Source organism: Rattus norvegicus, chromosome 16 (genome assembly GCF_021556685.1).
Source record: "Rattus norvegicus strain SHRSP/BbbUtx chromosome 16, alternate assembly SHRSP_T2T, whole genome shotgun sequence".
Taxonomy (NCBI): domain Eukaryota; kingdom Metazoa; phylum Chordata; class Mammalia; order Rodentia; family Muridae; genus Rattus; species Rattus norvegicus.
This window is the reverse complement of record NC_141549.1, coordinates 6,104,367-6,124,786: the sequence shown is the minus strand read 5'-3', so window position 1 is coordinate 6,124,786 and position 20,420 is coordinate 6,104,367. Positions and strand designations below refer to the sequence as shown.

The 20,420-nt window shown below is 47.8% G+C and overlaps 1 protein-coding gene and 1 long non-coding RNA gene across 5 annotated transcripts in view; one reads left to right on the top strand and one right to left on the bottom strand.

The window, feature by feature from the left end:
- Stimate (STIM activating enhancer) overlaps positions 1-20,420 on the bottom strand; it is a 57,410-nt gene that overhangs the window by 34,665 nt on the left and 2,325 nt on the right. Inside the window, exons 1-2 of one of the 4 annotated variants that reach the window (XM_087588582.1) lie at positions 18,442-19,488; positions 17,087-17,211 (exon numbers count right to left, since the gene is read on the bottom strand). The gene's annotated coding sequence lies outside the window, so the exon portion shown is untranslated. 4 annotated transcript variants of the gene reach the window in all.
- Positions 15,162-17,406, top strand: LOC102555619 (uncharacterized). Its single transcript, XR_015640175.1, has 2 exons — positions 15,162-15,419; positions 17,025-17,406. It is a non-coding gene; the product is annotated as an uncharacterized LOC102555619 (long non-coding RNA).

Here is a 20,420-nt window from a genome sequence, read left to right as displayed (position 1 = left end):
GGTTTTTGTTCTTTAAGCAAACCAGGTCCCATGCCCCATGCTCCAAAAACATAACCCAACACACGCAAATTTGAAGGCACAAGGCACACACAATAAACCTTTAAACACGGCTAGCCTTAGAGCATGACATTGTGTTGATCTTCTAAAGACGCAGGGGCTGGCAAGATGGCTCAGTCGGCCAAGGGCCTACTGCATAAGCATGAGGACCTGAGTTCAGACCCCCAGCAGTGGTCAACAACAACAACAACAACAGCAGCAGGTTGGGCACAGTCGTTTCTATAACCCCAGCATCGTGGAGGCAAAGACAAAAGATTCCTGGAACTCAACCTCCAGCCTGTGCTGGGTTCTCCAAGTTCAGTGAGAAGCCCTGGTTGAAGAAGATACCTTATGTTGGCCTTTGGCCTCTCTACACAATATACCCACATGCATGCACACCGGAATGGGCATGCACACACACACACACACACACACACACACACACACACACACACTCGAAAAGGTTACAGGCCTCTGGTTGTAAGAGTAACACTTTTAAAAGCATAAATTACAGTTTGGGCAATCACATTAGGTAACTAAGAGCCGTCCTCAAAACCGACTAATCTCACACACTGCTTCAGAGGAAGGTGTCCAGTGGGTAGAACTCACAGGGTGTGGAAAACAGGTCTCTTGAGCTGGTATGGAGTCCCACCGAAGGAGATCGAGGGTTACTGCTACAGTTCTACCGTTGTAAGCCTAAGTTCCCTGTGCCCCACCTGCCAGGCCAGAACTCCATTCTTACCCGACACTAACACACACAAGATAAAATGTCTGTTGTACGCTTCTACTTTTAAAAAATTATGTGCATGATGTATATGTGCTTGTATGAGTTCTGTGCATCGTGTACCTACAGAGGCCCGAAGAGGACACTGGATTCCCTGAACACAGAGTTAACAGGAAGGTGTGAACCCGAGACCTGGGTCTTTTGCAAGAGCCGCGAGTGCTTTTAACCAATGAGCATCTCTTCGACATTTCCCTACTTTTTTTTATTTTTAAGGATTGTCCACTTTTATATAATAGTTAATCAACAACCAATCTGGTTGTGTTGAACGAGATGCCTAATTATTAAAAGTCCTCTACCAAGTAAAAGACTTAAAACCAACCTTGTGACTTACCAAACTTAGAAAAATGGGTGACGCTGGGGTCTGTGTTTTAAGCGACCCATGTTTCCCCTATTTAACACCAAAACTAAAGGACTAGATGCAAAGCTGTCGGCACGGTCTGGCCACTCAACTGTCCAGCATCTCACTGAGAGAAAGCAGTACAGTGTCCTTCACTCAAAGTTGACTCCATCTTTCCTCTTAACGCTCACAGGTCATACGTGGTCAATGCCATTCTTTGGCATCTGTGAAGGAGCCACATTCACAGAGACTCTGAATTCTACAGCCCTGGTGAACAGCGCATGTTCCTATGAAGAGATGACCCATTTGGGAGAAATGTCTGAGGGTGACTGCTAAGGACAGGTCCATCCCAACAGGTCCCCAGAAAACCTCACTGCATCTTCAAGGACAAGCAGACTCAGCTGCTATCTAAACTTGGGGTGCACTCAGCCGAGTTCCTCTGAGGACACGTGAGGCAGCCTGACCAGGTATTGTCAAATCGGTGAGACTGATGGCTCCCAGCAGGCACTCCAGATGTGCTTACCTTAGGAGGGAGAGGGAAACAGCCTCCTTTCTAGATGAAGAAACGACACACAGGGCAGTCCAGGCACTTGCTGTTGGGTCTGAAGGCTGTAAGTGGTGACACAGTCCAGGACACTGTCACCCTTTACTGACCTGGAGTCAGAGTCAGGAGTGAGTCTGGCCTCTAGGTGCAAAGTGAAGCCTGTGACACTCAGACCTCTTTGTGGCCTGGATTGCAAAAGTCACTAAGAGTGTGGTAGGGGTGGACACCCTCGGAAGGTAAATCTCGGGCTGGCAAGATGGTTCAGCAAGGAAAGGCACTTCCTGTGCAAGCCTGGTTACCCAGAACCTATGAAAAGGTAGGAGAGAACGGATTCTATCAAGTTGTCCTCTGGACTCCCTAGGTCCTCGAACACCACAGTCTTTTTTACAAAGGTAAGTTTAAATGGCAAAGCCACCCCAGAAAGCCGTTTAGTCCTGAGGGTGAGGAGGGTAGTTACGTAAGCATGAAAGCTTTCCGGCATAGGTTGGAGGTTAACTGAAATCTTAGGGTGGGTTAGCAGCAAGGCGCTGGACTATTAACAGTTCATAGGGACAGACAGGAGGTCAAACTGGTTCCTCTGGTGAGCTCTGCCTGGGGTTTCTCCTATGATCAGCCGTAGTAGCTCAGGCTCTTGGGCAACTCCACAGCTGCTCTGCCAGGGGGAGTGGGTCAGGGGGGAAGCTTACGTTTCCCAAGAGTCTGCAACATCCCTCCGCGATCACTAAAGGCTTCAGCCACCTTCTCAGGGGCTGCTTCTCCAAGCTCTACTTGTGGGCTGTTGTAACCAAGGGCGCAATGCCAGTTAAGAAGGTTTATAGGTGGAAAGAATCCCGTCCTCATGCCGCGCTGTAGGACAAGTACTGGGCAATGATCGGCGATCGGTCTCGAGAGAAATACCCTCTGCTGTGCAAATGAGGGATGCCACACGCGTGTCTACCGGCCTGGTGAGGGAACTGTGTATGTACCCAGATGCTCTCTCCTAAAAATACCCTCCACCCCAAACCTCTAGGAAGCAAGATATTCTTTACGACTTTACTCATGGAAGCAGATTAACAGGTAGCCTTAGAACAACTATTAGAAGATCAGCTGACACTGGAGGACGCAATTACATTTAAGACCTTCCCCCAGTGAACTTAGCACTCAAAGTCATCTTTATTCAGACAACACAAATTGCACAATCAGCCAAAATCGGAGCAAGACGGTGACACCTTGGGGACGAAGCAGCAAGAGGCAGGATAGCACAGAGCAGCAAGGAAGTCTTAACTTCACAAACTACACCCCAGGAAAGCTGAGGGCTACAAGCCAAGAGATCAGCCCCCAGTGAGCTACCCACACAGCCTTTGGCCGGCAGTGGGAATCTTATCCAGTGGTCTGGGTTCTTCCCATCTTTTTCTCCACTGTGGAAGAGCAGGTGGGCAGGGAGCGTGGGAGTGACACAGGAGAAGTCCAGCAGCATGGAGGAAGTTTGCTATGAACAAAGACCCTTAGCTGGGAGCAGCTGTGGAGGAAAAGCGGCAGGGCTGCGGTCATGCAGCTTGGATCCCTCACACTGGGGACACTCCCTGTGTAGACAGACAATGGTTATGGGAGGCAGCATATGGCGTAGGTCCCAATAACTAAGGCTGAGTAGGCTGCTTAGTAGAAGATACAATAAAAAAACAAAGAGGTCTGCCTTTGTCCTTGAGCGCTACAGACTCCAGCTCTACGGTGGAAGGGGAAGTCACATGGGCATTTAGAGGCCTGGAGAGGGGCTGCCTGATGATGATTTTGAGACCAACCTACAACTATGTTCTCCCTTGGCTTCTGGTTCCAACCTTCCCAAAGTCTAGAATGGACCTACGGCCAATTCCAGGGAACTAATATATCCTGGTTCTGTTACTTCTCCTTTAAACAGGTCTGCTTATGCCACCTACCATTCAAAAAGGCTGTATACAATCTACAAGGTCCCAGAAGAAAAAGGAGGTATAGGGCTCTCCAACCAGGGAAGAATCGGCATTAACCTTTGGCCTTGCTCTCCAGCCAAACTATATGCAAAATGCCTGGCTGGGCCTTATCACAGCTGATGCAATGCGAAAGGATTCAAATGTGGCAAGGGCAAGCACGGAGCCAAAGAAAGCAGAATTAAAACCCGCTGCCAAGGAGTAACCAAGCTATCTGCCATCGAGAATCAGAAGGGGTTACTGCTACAGAGAGGCTCACAGCTAAGATGGTGGCTGCTCTTGCAGAGGCCCAGAGTCTGGTTTCCAACACTTACATCGTGGCTTACAACCACCATAGCTCAGAGCTCCAGGAATTCCAATGCTTTCTTCTGACCTCTGTGGGCGTCAGGGATGCAGGCGGTGCACAGACATACATGCAGGCAAAACACTCACCTATTAAATAAATCTTAACTGAAAAGTCAGAGGGGCCCAAGGGACAGCACAAAACACTAAAGTGCCTGCTGTACAAGCTTGGGGACTTCTGTTTGCATCTGCAGTACTCAATGTGAAATTCTGGTGCCTTTATGTGTGACTGTGACCTCAACTCTGTAGAGGTGGATCCCTGAAGCTCACTGGATGGCCAGTCGGCCCAGCTGAATTGATGAGCTCCAATTTGAGTGAGAGATCTTGCCACAAAAGATGATATGGAGAGTGATGGAGGAAGGCACCCAAGGTCACTCTACACACACACACACACACACATACACACACACAAAGAGAAACACACACAGAGACACACAGAGAGAGACACACACACACTTACACACACACTCACACACACAGAGAGATACACAGGCAGACATAGACAGGCACACAGACACAGACACAAATACACACACAGACACAGACAGACACACACACACAGACACACACAGATACACACACAGACACACAGACACAGACACACACAGATGCACACATGCATGCACACACACACACACAGAGAGAGACACACACTCACACACACATAGACATACACACAGAGACACACACACAGAGACACACATACACAGAGACACACACACAGACAGAGAGAGACACATGCACTTAGACACACACACAGACACACACATACAGATGCACAGGCAGAGACACACACAGAGACACACAGGCAGACATAGACAGACACACACACAGACACAGATACACACAGATACACACACAGACACAGACACAGACACACAGATACACACACACATGCACAGACACACACATACACGCACAGACACACATGCACGCACACACAGAGACACACACATACATACACACTCATGCACACAGAACACACACAGACACAGACACACACTCACAGACACACATACAGACACACACACAGACACAGACAGATACACACACACGCACACACACTCACAGACACATACAGACACACACACAGACACAGATACACACACACGCACAGACACATACAGCCACACACACAGATACAGACACACACAGATACACACACAGACACACACTCACAGACACACAGACAGACACACATGCACAGACACACAGACAGACACACACGCACAGACACACACATGCACACACACACACAGACACACATACACACACATGCACGCACAGACAGACACACACAGATACACACACACGCACAGACACATACACAGCCACACACACACATGCACACACACACAGACACACACACATGCACACATGCGCGCACACACACACAGGAATCAGGAGAATGATGACTGTGCATAATCGTACTCTAAAGAAGAGCAGGTGGTTGAACAAAGACCAGGGCATCACCTACATCTTAAGGCACAAAACGAAGCCAAGCTCTGCGCTGTACAGAAAGCAGGACTTTAGCACTGAAGCCTCTGCTGCTCTTTCGGTGAGAAATGAGTTCATCAAGCACCCCTTAAACAGAAGGGTTGGAAACAAGGCCACAACTGAGTTAAAAAAAAAAAAAAAGCATACGAAGCCACTGCTCGGTGAGTAGATTTTTAAACACTGGTCCCTGTTTGACTCCCACATGTAACTCAGAGCTGGAAATCCAGCACGGATTGTAGAAACACAGATGTCGTCGTCTAGAGGCTTGCTAGGAACAGGGCAAATCCAAGAGAGAAAAAGTTATCCAAGGCTTAGAAGATGGTAGATGTGGGCAGTGCCTACGCTGAGGTAGGCGATTGCTGGTAAGCCCGCCCCAGAGCACGGGAGGGTCGGCATGGAGGGTGGCAACCCCACTCTCAGGCTACACACTCCCCCTCAGCTCTCACCTCCCCTGCAGGAAGGCACACGGGGACTGACCTCTGGCCATGCAGTGCAAATCTGGATTACTTCTTCAAATAATCTGCCGTCCTAATCTTACTGCAGACTCTGGAGAGCAGTGATTAAGTTTCCCAACTTCTCCACATCAGCTCTGCCATATCACTGCCACTGCTCCATGTTCTCCGAACCCCGCTGGCTTACGACAAACACTTATTATTGGTCTAGACGTGTTCTGACAAGATCTCTTGGGAGTTACACCATCCCTGGGGACCCATCCCCAAACCACATATATATAGTCTAGGTCCTCTCGTGTGGACCGGGACTCTCCATGTGTCTAAATCACTGGCATTCAGCTTCCACAGAGCAAGTGACGGACAGAGCCAATGAGGGAGTATGGCCGACTTAAAGGGCAAGCTGTATCCTGCTAATGACCTATTCTCATGCCACTCAGGACTTCAGACAATACTAATACTGATGACATGGTAGGACATTGTACACGCTATAAAGACCAGGGGTGGGGAATGCTGGCTTCTAGCATGGAGGCTGGTTGCTAGGCTCCCTACTCTGAGTCCTTAGATTTCTACTAAACATGGAACAGACGCAACGTCGTAGAACGTGAAACTGGTATTTCATTTTCTATCTGGTCTAAGCTGACACTCTCATGCTCTCTGCTTAGCTGTTGGCTAATAGCCCTCTAGTGCAGGAAAACACACACACACACACACACACACACACACACACACACACTCACACACACACAGAGTGTCTTTCAAAGTATCATAGTGTCTTCATCATTCTTAAAGGCGAGCCCTCCTCTACCTCAACCATCAAGATAGTGTTTTGGACTGAATCTGATTTCTGATGCAGAAGCAGTGAAAAGTCTGCCATGGAGTTGGGTGGGCCAGGGCTTCTGTTATCCGAGGTGGCTTGATCCACTGGTGCTATATAAGCTATTGAGAGGTACTTAAGTCACGCACGGTACTCCCCAGGATGATGGGGAAGACGGAGAAAGAGGACGGTAAGCAGGAGGCACTGGGAGCACACGGTCTGTGTGATCTGTAGGAGTCTAAATCTGCAGTTTTTATGCTATGTTAAGAAAGAACAGAAGAGATGACATGGTGGTACATGGCCTGTAATGCCAGCATTTGGGAGGCTGAGGCAGGACTAGGTATTCAGGATCAGTTTCTGCAGCATACAAGCTGGAAGCCGGTCCCTTAAAGGAAGGAATGGGGGAAGGAGCGAGGGAGGAACTCAGTTCAGCCCTAATGCATTTAACTTCCTAACATCACATTGAACTGTGAGGCTATAAAAACCTTAAGAGGTCCAGCGGCTAAAACGGAATCAAGGGCTGAATCACTTGCTTTGGGCAAAGAAAGATGTATTTTTTATCTAATGTGTATGTGTGTGCCTCGGGATGCCAGAGGAGGATGTCAATAACCCAGATCTGGAGTTTCACGTGAGCTGCCTGACGTGGGTGCTGAGAACTGAACTCCAGTCCTCTGGAGGAGCAGGAAGTGCCTGCCCTTACTGCTGGGCTGTTTCCCCAGAACCCTTTATCCAGCAAAAATTTTCCACCTTCATTCATGAGAGACATTTTTTCACTGGATCCAGAATACCAGATTGGCAAGCTTTTACTGTACATATTTGAAAGATGATCCATTGTGTTCTAGCTCAAAGAACTTGGTGAAAACTCTGAATTAGTTTCTTATGTTTATTTCTCTGCATATAATAAATCTCTTTTTCTGACTTTTAGGAGTTTTTTTTCTATCACTAATCTTCAACAACCCGATTTCACTGTAGCACTGTGTGTGTGGTGTGTGTAGTGTGTGTGTCTGTGTGTGGTGTGTGTATGTGTGTGTGCCTGGTGTGTTTGTGTGTGTGTGTATGTGTGGTGTGTGTGTGGTGTTTGTGTGTGTGTGGTGTGTGTAGTGTGTATGTATGTGTCTGTGTGTGGTGTGTGTATGCGTGGTGTGTGTGTGTAGTGTGTTTGTGTGTCTGTGAGGTGTATGTATGTGTGTGTGTGTGGTTCATGTTTGTCTGTATGTGTGTGGTATGTTTGTGTGTGTGTGTGTGAGAGTGTGTGTGTGTATGTCTGTGGTGTGTGTAGTGTGTGTGGTGTGTGTCTGTGTGTGTGCATGGTGTGTGTGTGTGTGTGTGTGTGTGTGTGTGTGTGTGTGTGTTTCCTGCAGTTGGATCTGGGCCTTTACAGTTTCCATCAACTCTGGAAAATGTTTAGCCATTATTTATTTTTTCAAATAAAATAATTTTGCTCTCTCCCTTCCCATCTCTTCTTGCAAGCCCACTACACATCAGGCTTTGATACTCTGGGTAATCAGAGGTTTGTTTGGTTTTTCTCTATGTCTGTCTTCTCTCTCTATGCTTCAGTTTATAAAGTTCTGTTGTTACATTTTCACATCCAGTGTCCTTCCGGACAGTCTAATTCTTTGTATGCTTGTCCACTGAATGTTTCGGAAAATTTATTTTCCATTCCAGAAATTCCATGTGGCTCTCTCTAAAATCTTCCATTGCACTCCTTGTTACGATTGATTTCTCTTTAAAACCTTTAGCAGGGAGCAGGGGAGATGGCTCAATCTGTAAAGTACCTGCTAGGCTAGGACGAAGACCTGAGTTCAAATCCATCACCCAAGCAGAAGCTTGCTGTGGCAGCCTGTGTCTGTAACCCCAGCACCAGGGGAACAGAGAAGACAGATCCCTAGAGCTCATGAGCCAGAAAGCCTAGTCCAGTCGATGAGATCCGCTTGGTGAGAGACCCTGACTCAAAAAATAAGGTCGAGAGCAATTGAGGGAGACAAGTGATGCTAACCCTGGGCCTTCGCGCATGTGCATGCACACCCATGATCACACATGTATACACACACCCATGATCACACATGTGTATGCACACCCATGATCTAACTAGGTCTTCTGGCTTGCTAGTACACTTTTCCTCACTTGTTTCTATTTACATTGATTGGGTTTTCAAATGTACCATTGAGTCCCACACTTGCCACCCCAAGGCCACCATTATCTTACCTGTTGTCACTATAGATTAAATTCCCTTTTTCTAAGATTTCATATAATTGAGACATACTATAGTTTGATATTTGGCTTCCTCCGCTTGGCATTTTCAGCCATGAGCATCAGCCATGTTATGCTGCATCAGGCACCAATGGCTTTACTCCTCCTAGTTGTGAACATCTACCCCATTGTTAAGATATACCATGGCTACCTATGCACAAGTTCACAAACACTTGCACTATCCCTCTTGTTTTGTTGGTATCCATGTCATCTTCCCCGGAAGAACCCAGAGGTAACACTGCTTGGTAGTGGGGGACATGGAACTTTATAAGACAATGGCAAGTGACTTTCCAAAGTGTGTGTGTGCTGCTCTCGTGTCTAGCTCTCATATATGAAAGTGGAGGAGGTCATATTCTTTTTGTGCTTGGTGTTGTTGGTCAGCCTTTTTAACTTTTACTCTTGTGTGGATGAATAGTGGTATCTCATCACTTTTTAATTCGAGTTTTCTTGGTGACTAAGATTGTCTTTCCATTGGCTCTTGTGATCTTCAGGAGAAAGGACTATTAGCCTCTTCCTTACTGAAGAGCATATCGTCCCTTTCCACTGAGTTCTAAGAATTCTCCACATGTTCTAGTCACAAAGGCTTGGCCAACATTGGTATTGTGTTTCCTCCTAGTTTACGGTCTACCTCTCAAAAGTGAATGCTATTTCTGACGGACAGTCCGTACGTGTGTTTAGAGAGTGCTGCGATGTGTGACACCTGTATACAATGTGGCATGATTAAGTCAGGTTAATTCTGTAGCTATCATGTCACTTAATGGGTTTTCTGGTGACATTTAAAACGTCCCCTTTCAACTATTTTTAAAATACAGACATAGTCCTTTTCTGAAACATTTCAGACCAGTGTTCCTGATTTTACAATTTTTTGGATTCTGGAATATCTTCATGCACTTCCTAAGCATTCCTAGTTGAAAATCTGAAACAGTTTTCTATACTGTGTGTGTGTGCGTGTGTGTGCGTGTGTGTGGGCATGCAAGCCACATGCGTGAGAGGAGGGCAGAGCACAGCTTTGTGGATTCAGGGCTCTCCTCCCACCATCATGTGTTCTGGTGACTGAACTCGGGTTCCCACACTGGTGTGGTACTTGTGTTTACCACCGAGCCATCTTGATGGGGAAAAAATCTCAAGCTTTTTTTTTTTTTTTTAAATTGTCATGTTAGATTTGGGCTAGGGATCTTCAATCTCTACTTAAAAGAATATGTAAATTACTTTTAAAATACGTGTGTGTGTGTGTGTGTGTGTGTGTGTGTGTGTGCATTTGTGTGTGTGTGCACAAGGTTAGAAGATAACTTTGCACAGCTTGTTCAAGGGGTCAAAATCAGGTCACCAGACTTGCATGACAAGTGGCTTTATGGCCATCTTGCTGGTCTCATCCAAATTACTCTCCACTATGGTCATGGCAGTCAGAGATCACACTGACTCGAACCCTTTAACCAACAACGCCTTGCCTCTTCAGCATTTGAAAGAATAGAAAATGTAAGCTGGGCACGAGCGGCACACACTTTAATCCTAGCACGTGAGGGGCAGAAACACAAACCTCTGTGGGTTCAAGGCTGGGATAGTGAGATAAAACAAGCGACGAAGGAACAGAGAGTTTAAATGAATTCTGACGTCATTTTTAATGATAAGCGTTTAGTGTCCCAAGAAATCCTTGCCCATAGTCAGACTTCTTGTTTGCATGGTTCCTTCTAGAACTCTTCTGGCTTCCCTGTCTACATTCTGAGCTGTGATCTATTTCTAGTCAATTTTAATAGGGCACTTTGTTGTGATTTTTCCCCTCCACTTCATCCAGGGTTCTTAGCTCACTTTTGTAGAAAATAGCTTTTGAGAAAGCAATTCACTACGTAGCTCAGGCTAGCCCAGGCTTGTGATGCTCTTCCTGCTTCGGCCCCGAGTGTCAGAGGAATCCCAATCTTAACGTACCTGCCATGGCTCTACTATCCGCCGAGACGTATCTGACTTGCTCCACTTCAGCAGAGATCCTGACGGTGAGCAGGCCTGGCTGCTCACCCGACTTGGTCTATCATTAGAGTTAGACCCCATTCTTTTTGTCCAACCACATTTCAGCGTGTCTGTCCACGCTGCAGTCATGTCAAAGGACTGAGGTCTCTTTGTAAAAGATTCAGAGCACGGGGGGTTGGGGATTTACCTAGCAAGCGCAAGGCCCTGAGTTCGGTCCCCAGCTCCGAAAAAAAAAAAAAAAAAAGAAAAAGAAAAAAAGATTCAGAGCACGGAGTTTCTAGAAGCTAAATGTGTGCAGGTAACAGTGGGCAGTGCACCTTAGAGGACACGGACGCCCACCCTCCTTCACGCCCTGCTGCATGAGTCTCTCACCTGCGTCCTCGGTCGGTATCCTTTACAGGGAACCAGTGAACTGGGCAGGAGATGGCTCAGTGGTCAAGAGTACTCACTGCTCTTCCAGAGGACCAGAGGCCAGTTCTCAGCACCCACAGCCAGCAGCTCACATTCATTACCTCAGCTGCAGGGGTTCTGACGCCTCTGGCCTCTGAGGTACCCGCCTTCATGTGCACATATGCACACCACTGCCCCCCATACATGAAAAAGATAGAGGGCTGTGTGAAGTCCAATGTGCAGTCAGACTCAGGAGCACAGGTAAAGCAGCCTGAGGCTCGAGCTGGCAGCTAGAGGAAGGAAGATGGTCTTGAAGACATCCCCCTCCTGCACAGACATCCCTCCAGACATAAAGCCTGAAGAGAGAATGCTAGGATGGAACCAACAGACGGCAGTGCACAGGTATCTGCTAGGCCAGAGTGGGTGGCCTGTTAGAACTGACTAAGAGAAATTCTAGTTTGTCTCTCCTGCCTCAGGGAGGGAGTTATTAGCCAAGAGCAGTGGAAGAAATTCCTCACTTCTGCGCTGAGCAGCAGTCCACATTGCAAACATGTAGCAGAAGAAAGTGAGTTCTGGTTTGTATACATGTATAAAGGCTTGGTGTTTTAAGCTACATACTGTTTGCTAGAGCACTTGGGTGTCGCCCCTCACGCACTTACTGAGTGCCTCGGTTAAGGCCTCCCCACTATACCCACACAGAGCTCTGATGTCTCTGGGTCCTGCAAACTGCTCTCTAGCAGCTACTCTTCCTGGTCATGAGCTCTACCCAGCCGTCAGACCTTTCCAAGAGTCTTGAGGGAATCCCAGGGTACACATCTACAGCTTTCTCTTGTGCAGTTCCTTTCCCTACATACCTTCTCCTGCAAGTTCCCCTTTGCTTCTGTCTCTAACTCTGCCTTCTTAACACATCACACTTTTGGCTACGTGTGGGTTCCTCGCTGCTCTTCAATGTGGGGACGGTCTCCAGGCAGGATGCTGGGCCCTCCCTTGGGGAAGCAGCAACTGTTGTTCAAGGACCACAGACAAGAGTTGTGTGTGTTCTGCCCTGCTTTCTGGTTGCTTATAGGAAAAGGGTAGGTTGCCCTTTCACAGCATCTACTTTTGCACAGGCTAAAGTCGAATGCAGCCACTGAGGAAAGAGCACTCGGGCTTCGAGATCCAGCCCTGTTCTCCTCCATGCTGCCCACTGTACCTAGGAAACCCTGCGCTCACGATCTCAGTGAGAACGCAGGCGGCTCTCAGTCAGGACGAGGCATCCTGTGGTGTGAACACAATGGTCACTGCACACCACAGGCTGCGCGAAGGCAGGGAGGCCTAGAGCTGGACTAAGAGCCATTGGGATTGAGTCACACTTTTGTCAGTTGACACTAACTGTTGGGTATCTTCACGCAGGTACCAACCAGATCAAACTGGTCACGCACCTTCACTCTCGACTTGTGATTTTAACTGCCCAACCATTGAGGCTTTGGCCGGAAACTGACAAACAGATCCTGTATTTACGTAGTCTTACACTATCACTTGGGGCTAGGAGTGGGTATGTACCTAATGGTACAGCATCTGGTTAGCATTGACTAGCTTGTATGAGGTTCTGAGTTCGACACTCAAGATCCCAGCACCACCAAAACACTAACTAAATTCTTCTGTAAGTTCCATGTTAATTACAAAGGGAGGGACTTCACGGCAGAAAGACTTAGAAGAATCAAGTTATTAAGGAACCAATGCTGGTGCCTCAGATTAGGACCAACCAGTGTGACACTAACATCACTTAGGTGGCAGCTCTGCCCACAACATGTAAGGCAGAAGCTGTCGCAAGCAAATGGAGCCCAGCAAGCAGGACAGAATAGTTGCGACAGCATCAGGGTGACTTGAAGGTGTAAACACAGGGCTGGGAAGACGGTTCAGTGGGCAAGCTTTGTGCTCCACAAGCATGGGAACTCACGTAAAACCCAGATCTGGCAGCCCATGATTGTAGCTCCCGCCCTGCCCTGGCAGGACTGAGATAGGAGGATGCCTGGAGCTTGTTGGCCAGACAACCTAGCTTATCGGCAAGCCGTAGGTCCAGTGAAAGATCTTGTCTCACAAACCAGGGTGGTCAGCTCCTGAGAACCGCCATCCAAGGCTGGCCGACCTCTGCCCTCCACACCAACATTCTCTGTACACAGAGGAAGAGGAACAGGCACAGGAAGCGTGTGGGCAAGGGGAGGAGGCAGGTACTCGCGTCACGGTACAGGGGCACCCCTGCCTCTCAGTATCTGCTAACTGGGCGGCTAACATGTAAGACTATACCAGCTACAGCATCTGCAGCTCAGACACGACACGCCGGTGAGAGGTCAAAACGGAGTGCCAACCACCAGGGCACCGTCCTAATTTAGCCTGAGCTCCTGCTGTAATACAACAGCAGATGTGGTCGGTGGAGAGAGACCAGCCATCCCCACGTCATAGAGCAGGGGCGTGCAAATGCCCCAGGTGGCACTCTTCTCTCTACCCTCTATTTCCTGATGCCTTATGTCACACCAGGCCAAAATTCGGCCTGTTACTGTCCACGTGGGCCTGGTCCCAGGACCTCGACCACAGGGGAATGAGATCACACTGTAGACAGCTGCTGCTGGGTATGCTGTATACCAGCCCTTGGGAGGCTGAGGTGAAAGGACTTGCCTGAGCCTGAGGTGACCTACACAGCCAGCATCAGGTCAAACAAGCCTATATAACAAGAACAAAGCTGTCCTCAGAATGCTGTGGCACCCATTCCAGTGACACTGAGCCCAACTGTAACGTTCTTGATGACTGCCCCTGAATATTCTCCACTGTTCTGGAGTGTTAGTTATTTTCTTAAACACATTCTGGGGGGAGGGGAATCACTATTAGTTGAATTAATAAACATTTAAGCTACCTCTGCTTACTTTAATTTCCTGTAACCCAATGTTTTTGTTATTATGTTGCCAACAACTGACAGGACTTCTCACAGAAGAATCTGAGAGAATTAAAAAAACCGGGGTTTTTTTCTTTTTTCTTTTTCTTTTCTATGCTGGGGATCAAACCCAGGCTCACGCATGCTATAAATGCTCTACCACTGAGCCAAATCCCATCTGCAAACCAGGACAAGATTAACGAATCCCATCTTCACAAAATTAACACTGTTTTTCAACCCTGTGACTGTAGGAACCCAACACGTTCTTATCTCGGGCCCCTCCTGTGCTGGACCCATTTCGGGGAAGCCATGGAACCAGTAACTCAGACTTGCAGTTCGATAGCCGAGGAGAGCCAGATGTGTGACACATTTGTTCAAACGTGCTCACTGTCTCCCGCACTCCTCTCTCTAGATGAACACAACAGTGGTGGGTACAGATGGCCTTGCTTGCAGGAGCTGACAAGGATTCATCCCAAGTACACTGAAGGGTTCGGGCCACCTCAGCCAGGACATTTGAACTGCAGGATCTGCACAGCCACAAGAATCTGTAGCAAGTCTTTAAGGGGGCCAATGCCTTACCCACCAGGGAACTGCATGTCTATATCACACCTTTAAAGAAGTATCAAAGCCAACAAGAAGACCATGCAGCAGCCCCTGAAGCTCCCTTCTTCCTCTCTGGTTCCCTTCCGGTGTGATACACGATCATAACGAACCCCCACTCCTTTCCTGACAGGAGCCTGTTTCCTGCACACAGCACCCTTCAGAATGAAAGTCCCAGGAGCCAATGGAATGGCAAGGAGGTGAGCCTACTGAAAACTCAGAAGTCAGAACTCAAGGGGGAGCCTGTTCTACTGGGCACAAAGGCCCAGAATTCCAGGATTTGCTGACAAGCAGAATTCTTCTTGGGAGACATTCCAAGGCAAAGGCCACCCCTACCAACACCTGGGGCCATGCTCACAGGGTGGGCAATAGCAGTTCCCAGAACTTCCTCAGCCTAACAAGATTCTCTGTGACCACACGCGGGAGGTGCGTGAGCCTCCATGAAAGTGATGGATGATCAATAAACACCAATTAACAAGGACCCTCCTTTGGTTTTCTGCCAAAAGGAGCCTTCCAGAGGTGGACTACGTGGTTCTTTCTGCTTACTGACTCTCTGACCCCGAGTAAGCTTCTCTGTAACTCAATTCCACATGTATATGGAGGTACAAGTGTTTGGGTGGCTGTCAGGACTAAATGTCTTCCAATGTCACCACCACCTGTGCTGGAGCTCAGATGGGACACAATGAGGCTAGGAGGACAGTCCTTTGTTAGGTTCTGACAGTCCACTGTTCTCTTACTTGGGGACACAGCGTCTACTGCTCTGTCCTTGCGAGCTGAAATAAGCTTCCTGTGTAAGGCACACGCTGAACACTCAGTGACTCTCACACAAGGACGACTGTCCCCCCGAAGAACACCAGGCAATGTCTAGAGACATTTTTAATGGTTGTCATGATACAGGGGTTGCTACAGCGTCTAGTGTGTGCAGGCCACAGATATTATAAATGCCTTATAACGCAAATGGCAGCTTCCCACCCAATTAAAATGAGGTGAAATGCCAACAGTGCTAATCCGAAACACTGTGGGACAACAGGGTAGCATATTACCAGTGGGAGAGTCTCAGAGACTGACTACTCCTGTGCACAGACTAACATATAAACCCATGAATCACACGGGGCCCAGGAAACCCCTTCCTCACCAGTCAGCAGCTCCTGTCCTCCCTCCATTTGTTATTCAGATACCAGACCTCGGTCCTCAGAGGACCAGGACCTCCTAAGGGCTAAGGAAACACTCACAAATGCAAAGTGTGACTCAACATGCACGAAATAATTGGAAAATCACTTCAGATGCGTTTATGTAAATATTCATGAAGTACAGTTTTATACGTCCCCATGCCCCCATGCTCTGTTTATTTGAGACAGTTTTACTATTTAGGCCAGGTTGGCCTGAGGATGAGATCTTCCTGTCTCAATTTCCCAAGTGTTAGGATTATGGGTGTGAGACCAGAACGGACAGAACAGGACAGGCAGGGACGGAAGAACTCAGGAGAGCTCAAAAGTCTGAGGGACTTGGCTTCTCTGCTCTGCACCGAGTAACACGAAGGCACAAGACCAAGCTCTTTGTTTATAAAACCCTTCCTTCCAGGATCCCTGTGAGCCTATCAAGTGTTCAAGCACAGGAACCAGCAGAGGGGGACCGGGGAGAACAAACTGTAGGAAGGAGAGGCCAGTTCTAGTGACTCTATAGCCGCTCCCCAGCAAGGACCTGGGCAAAACAAAGCCCAGGAACAGGAGGCAGGTTTATCACCTGGAGGCTGCTTAGCCCAGGAAGACTCCCTGCTCTGCTGAGGCCCCCATGAGACATCACAGGTGAAGAAAACGCAGGAAAGGGTTGGGTAGAACAGGTGTGGTATCTACTAAAACCACAGCTCTGGGAACGTGTTCATTTAGAATTTACACTGACCTTGCCGGTTGGGGAAAAGGTTTGTTTGTCTTTTACATTTCTTTTTTTTATTACGGACTGTATGAAGAGGGCTAAAGGTCCTTACAGTGTTTAATGTAAGGACACCGTGCAAACAACGAGGGTAGAGAGGCAAGTGTCCTTAACCCCATTCAAAAAACAATGTGTAAGCACTTGGGAAATGCTTTCCCTGGGACCACCCTGGACCCGGCACCCACAGAGGACTGGATGTGTACCCAACACTGATCCTTGATGACTTCCAATCCCCACAGGCCCAGAACAGAAATCTCCATTGCCATCTTCCTCGAAAAGAAACTGAAGCTTTGAGAATTACCTCCATGGCTCAAGGACAGAGGAGAGATCGAGTGCGGACCACATTCACATCCATCCGAGGTCCTGCTACTTTTAACATCTTGTGAAGAAACTTCAACACATCTTCATCTTCATGCAAATATTACTCTAATTATGAAGGGTTTAAACACATCGTTAAAGCAGCAGAGATCTGGCAGGCCCCTACAGAGCAACACTTGACCAACAGCGGTATTTAGTAATTTAAAACATGCATTTGATGAAATTATTCTACAATTCAGATCGCTCCCAAATTCATAAAACTCCAAATTAACAAACTTTTACTATAAATGAAGTGGCAGAATGCTGTTAGGACAAAAGCTAACAAATAAATACCTATCTAGAAATCCAAGTCTTTTGAACATGAACGCCCAGGACTAGCATGCTAATGTCAGTCATAGCACAGGAGGGAAAAAGGAATGGCCTCCTTCCCACTGGGAGAGGAGAGTAAGTGCTGGGTGCTAGGCCCAGAGTGAAGCCTTTACTGCCTTACAGTCCATCTCTCAGCGAGGAAGTAACCTCTAGGTGAGAAGTTACCAAGGCTTTCACTCACTCTTAAAGCATCATAGTGAGAACGATACTTTTATAAGGGAAAAATGAGAAATCTTCCCACTCCTTCCAAGAAGTAACTGGCCTTTCTCTTTCTTTCCAGTTTGATACAGGGTCTCTTTATGTGGCCCTGGCTGTCCTGGAACCCACTAAGTATACCAGGCTGGCCTCAAAAGAAATCCACCTGCCTCTGCCCACATAGTGATGGGATTAAAGGCGTGTGCCAACGACACTCAGTCAAGGACTTGCTTTTTCTAAGGGCTACAGCCTCCTGACATCATTAGAAGCACACAGCACCTCTTATGGAGTGTTCTTACATAAAAAAGGTTATATGACTTTAGCTGTTCCAAATTGAGGAAACACCGGGGGTCAGTGACACAACACAGACCCCCAAGGATACACCTAGAGACCCGTAGAATGTGGACACTTGACAGTTAACAGGCAGGACTCTTCCAAAGGCCAATAATGTCATTAAAAACTAAAAGTGTTGCTGGACATACAGCCAAATGGTAGGACACTAGCCTATCATGGTGAGGCCCGGGATCAGGTTCAGCACTGCAACAGCAAAGCCCAAACCAAGCACAACGTATGGCCCTCTGTTGAGTCAATTAAACAAACAAACAAACAAACAAACCAAAAACCAAAAAAAACCCAAAACAAAACCAAACCCTCTACCTATAAAATAGATAGCATTTGGAAAAATGTGAACACAGTGGGTATACAGAGAGGTTTTTTGTTTGTTTGTTTTTCCTTTTTGGTTTGGTTTTTTTTCCAGACAGGGTTTCTCCAGACCTCAATCTGTAGACCAGGCTGGCCTTGAACTCGGAGATCCACCGTATGGATTACTAATCCTGTTAGAGGGCCGTCCTTGTTCTTAGGAGGATGCTCAAGTCTTAAAGTGCGATAACGACTGCATCTTTTCCTCAAAAAGCTCAGAAAAAAAAAAAAAGAAAGTCGCATAGAGAGAAAGCTTGACAAAACGTGGACTTGTGAAACTAGTTGGCAGGCAGGCCGTGGCTGTTCTGGCATTCTTAGAGATAAAGCTGTGATGGGATCTAGCGAGGGGACCATGAGAAACGCTGTGCCAACTCTGTCTGTACAAAGAGCACAGAGGGAGGCCAGCTCTGTAGGAGTGGAAACGCCACACAGCCTTATCTGAGAGCAAGGTATGAAGCAGACTAGACTGCTTTGTACTTTTGCTTTGGGTCACAGAAAAAAAGCTACCACTTCTTCATGGCAGTACCCTGCTGGGACCACAGGGATCCACTTCTACCAGCTCGCTAGGCCCGTTCTGTGATGTGAGAACGCACAGGCAGATTTGCTCAAGCTGTCAAAACGCTCGTTTTGTTAAAAGCCAATTCTGTCCACACTTCAGCATAGAACCCCGCCTGTGCACGGTGAAGGAAACTCAGGTTTGCTCTGCACTCAAAGTCACGAGAGTAAACGCCCCCAAATGCTAACACACACAGGCCAATGCTGCCCTCGGGCTGGCCGATGGAGTGGTGGCCAAGCCTCACCACTGCTCAGCCATGCTCTGCTCAATTCTAGTCTGAGTGCCACGCCATGGACCAGAGACAAAGACACCAAACAAGAAGAACCGTTTGGCAGGCAGATCACGACAAAGCCTCTATGTAGATGCTCCAGTCAGTTTCACAATGTCTCAGAAAACTCCGAGTGGCTAGAAACTTTATAATCTGGCTAAAGTTTGCTGGCCATTCCTTGTACGGGGGCGGGGGGGTGTTCCTTAGTAGGAAGTCCTGGGAAGTCCCCTACTCAGTCACAAAGTGGTACTGCCCGTGAATACACCAGTGGCTGGTGGACTCTAACAGTCTGCCTGTTTATAAAGACAACATGGAGAGCAGGAAGCACACGGCACCTGGCATAGAGGCCCTCAACCATCTAGTCTGAGTCAGTGTGCAACTTCCAGATGTAACACAAGGCGTCTATCAGAGTATCGGGGGAGAGATACTTGTGAGAACCGAAATCTTCCCCAAGTGATATTAAGGTAACCTCCAAACTGTTCCTCTCCTACAAAGCCCACCCATACACAGAAGGGTAGAAAACACAGCAACTAGGGCAAAGTGATTTTATGCCTAGAGACAGGAGAATAAACAGTGGATCTGTGGTTCCTCTGAATCCAGGAAGGTTAAGGGAGAAACCTCAGTCTGTCAGGCACAGAAGTGGTCTTATTATACCATGGCAAGAGCAGGTCCAGCAGGAAAACTGAAGTAAGTCCCTGTAGTCAGAACTGGATAGGACCCAAGAGAGGCACTGACCCTACTGCCTCGAGGGACAGGGTACCAGGAAGGGGAAGACCTCAAAAAGTACAAGCACTGTTAAGTCAAATTGTCCAGAAGAATCTGAAAGGTATTTAAAGTGTGCCTGAAGACCATAAAGATGGGACTAACAAAGGAAGGTCCCCCCCGCCCCTGCCCCCACTTCTTCAGGGACTTCCAGTTGGGCTCTGACCCAGAAGGCTGGCCCTTGACTCTAGCAGCTCAGCCAGATACATTTTGTGACCGGGCAGACAGAGCCTGACAGCTGCCAGATGTGCTCCACAGCAAAAATCTAGTCCAAAAGTATAAGGACCTGAAGAACTCTGCCTCTCCCTGGCTATTCAAAATGGAAAAGCCCCACAATTCTGTTTCACCAGGACCAAGAGGTCTAAGCCGTGTGAAAGGTACTTCCCAAATGGGCTACAGCCCAGGAGGTCTCCCGATCTAGTACAAAGGTCCTGCTGTCTTGGTTTGCTTGATCTACTTTCTGCGTCC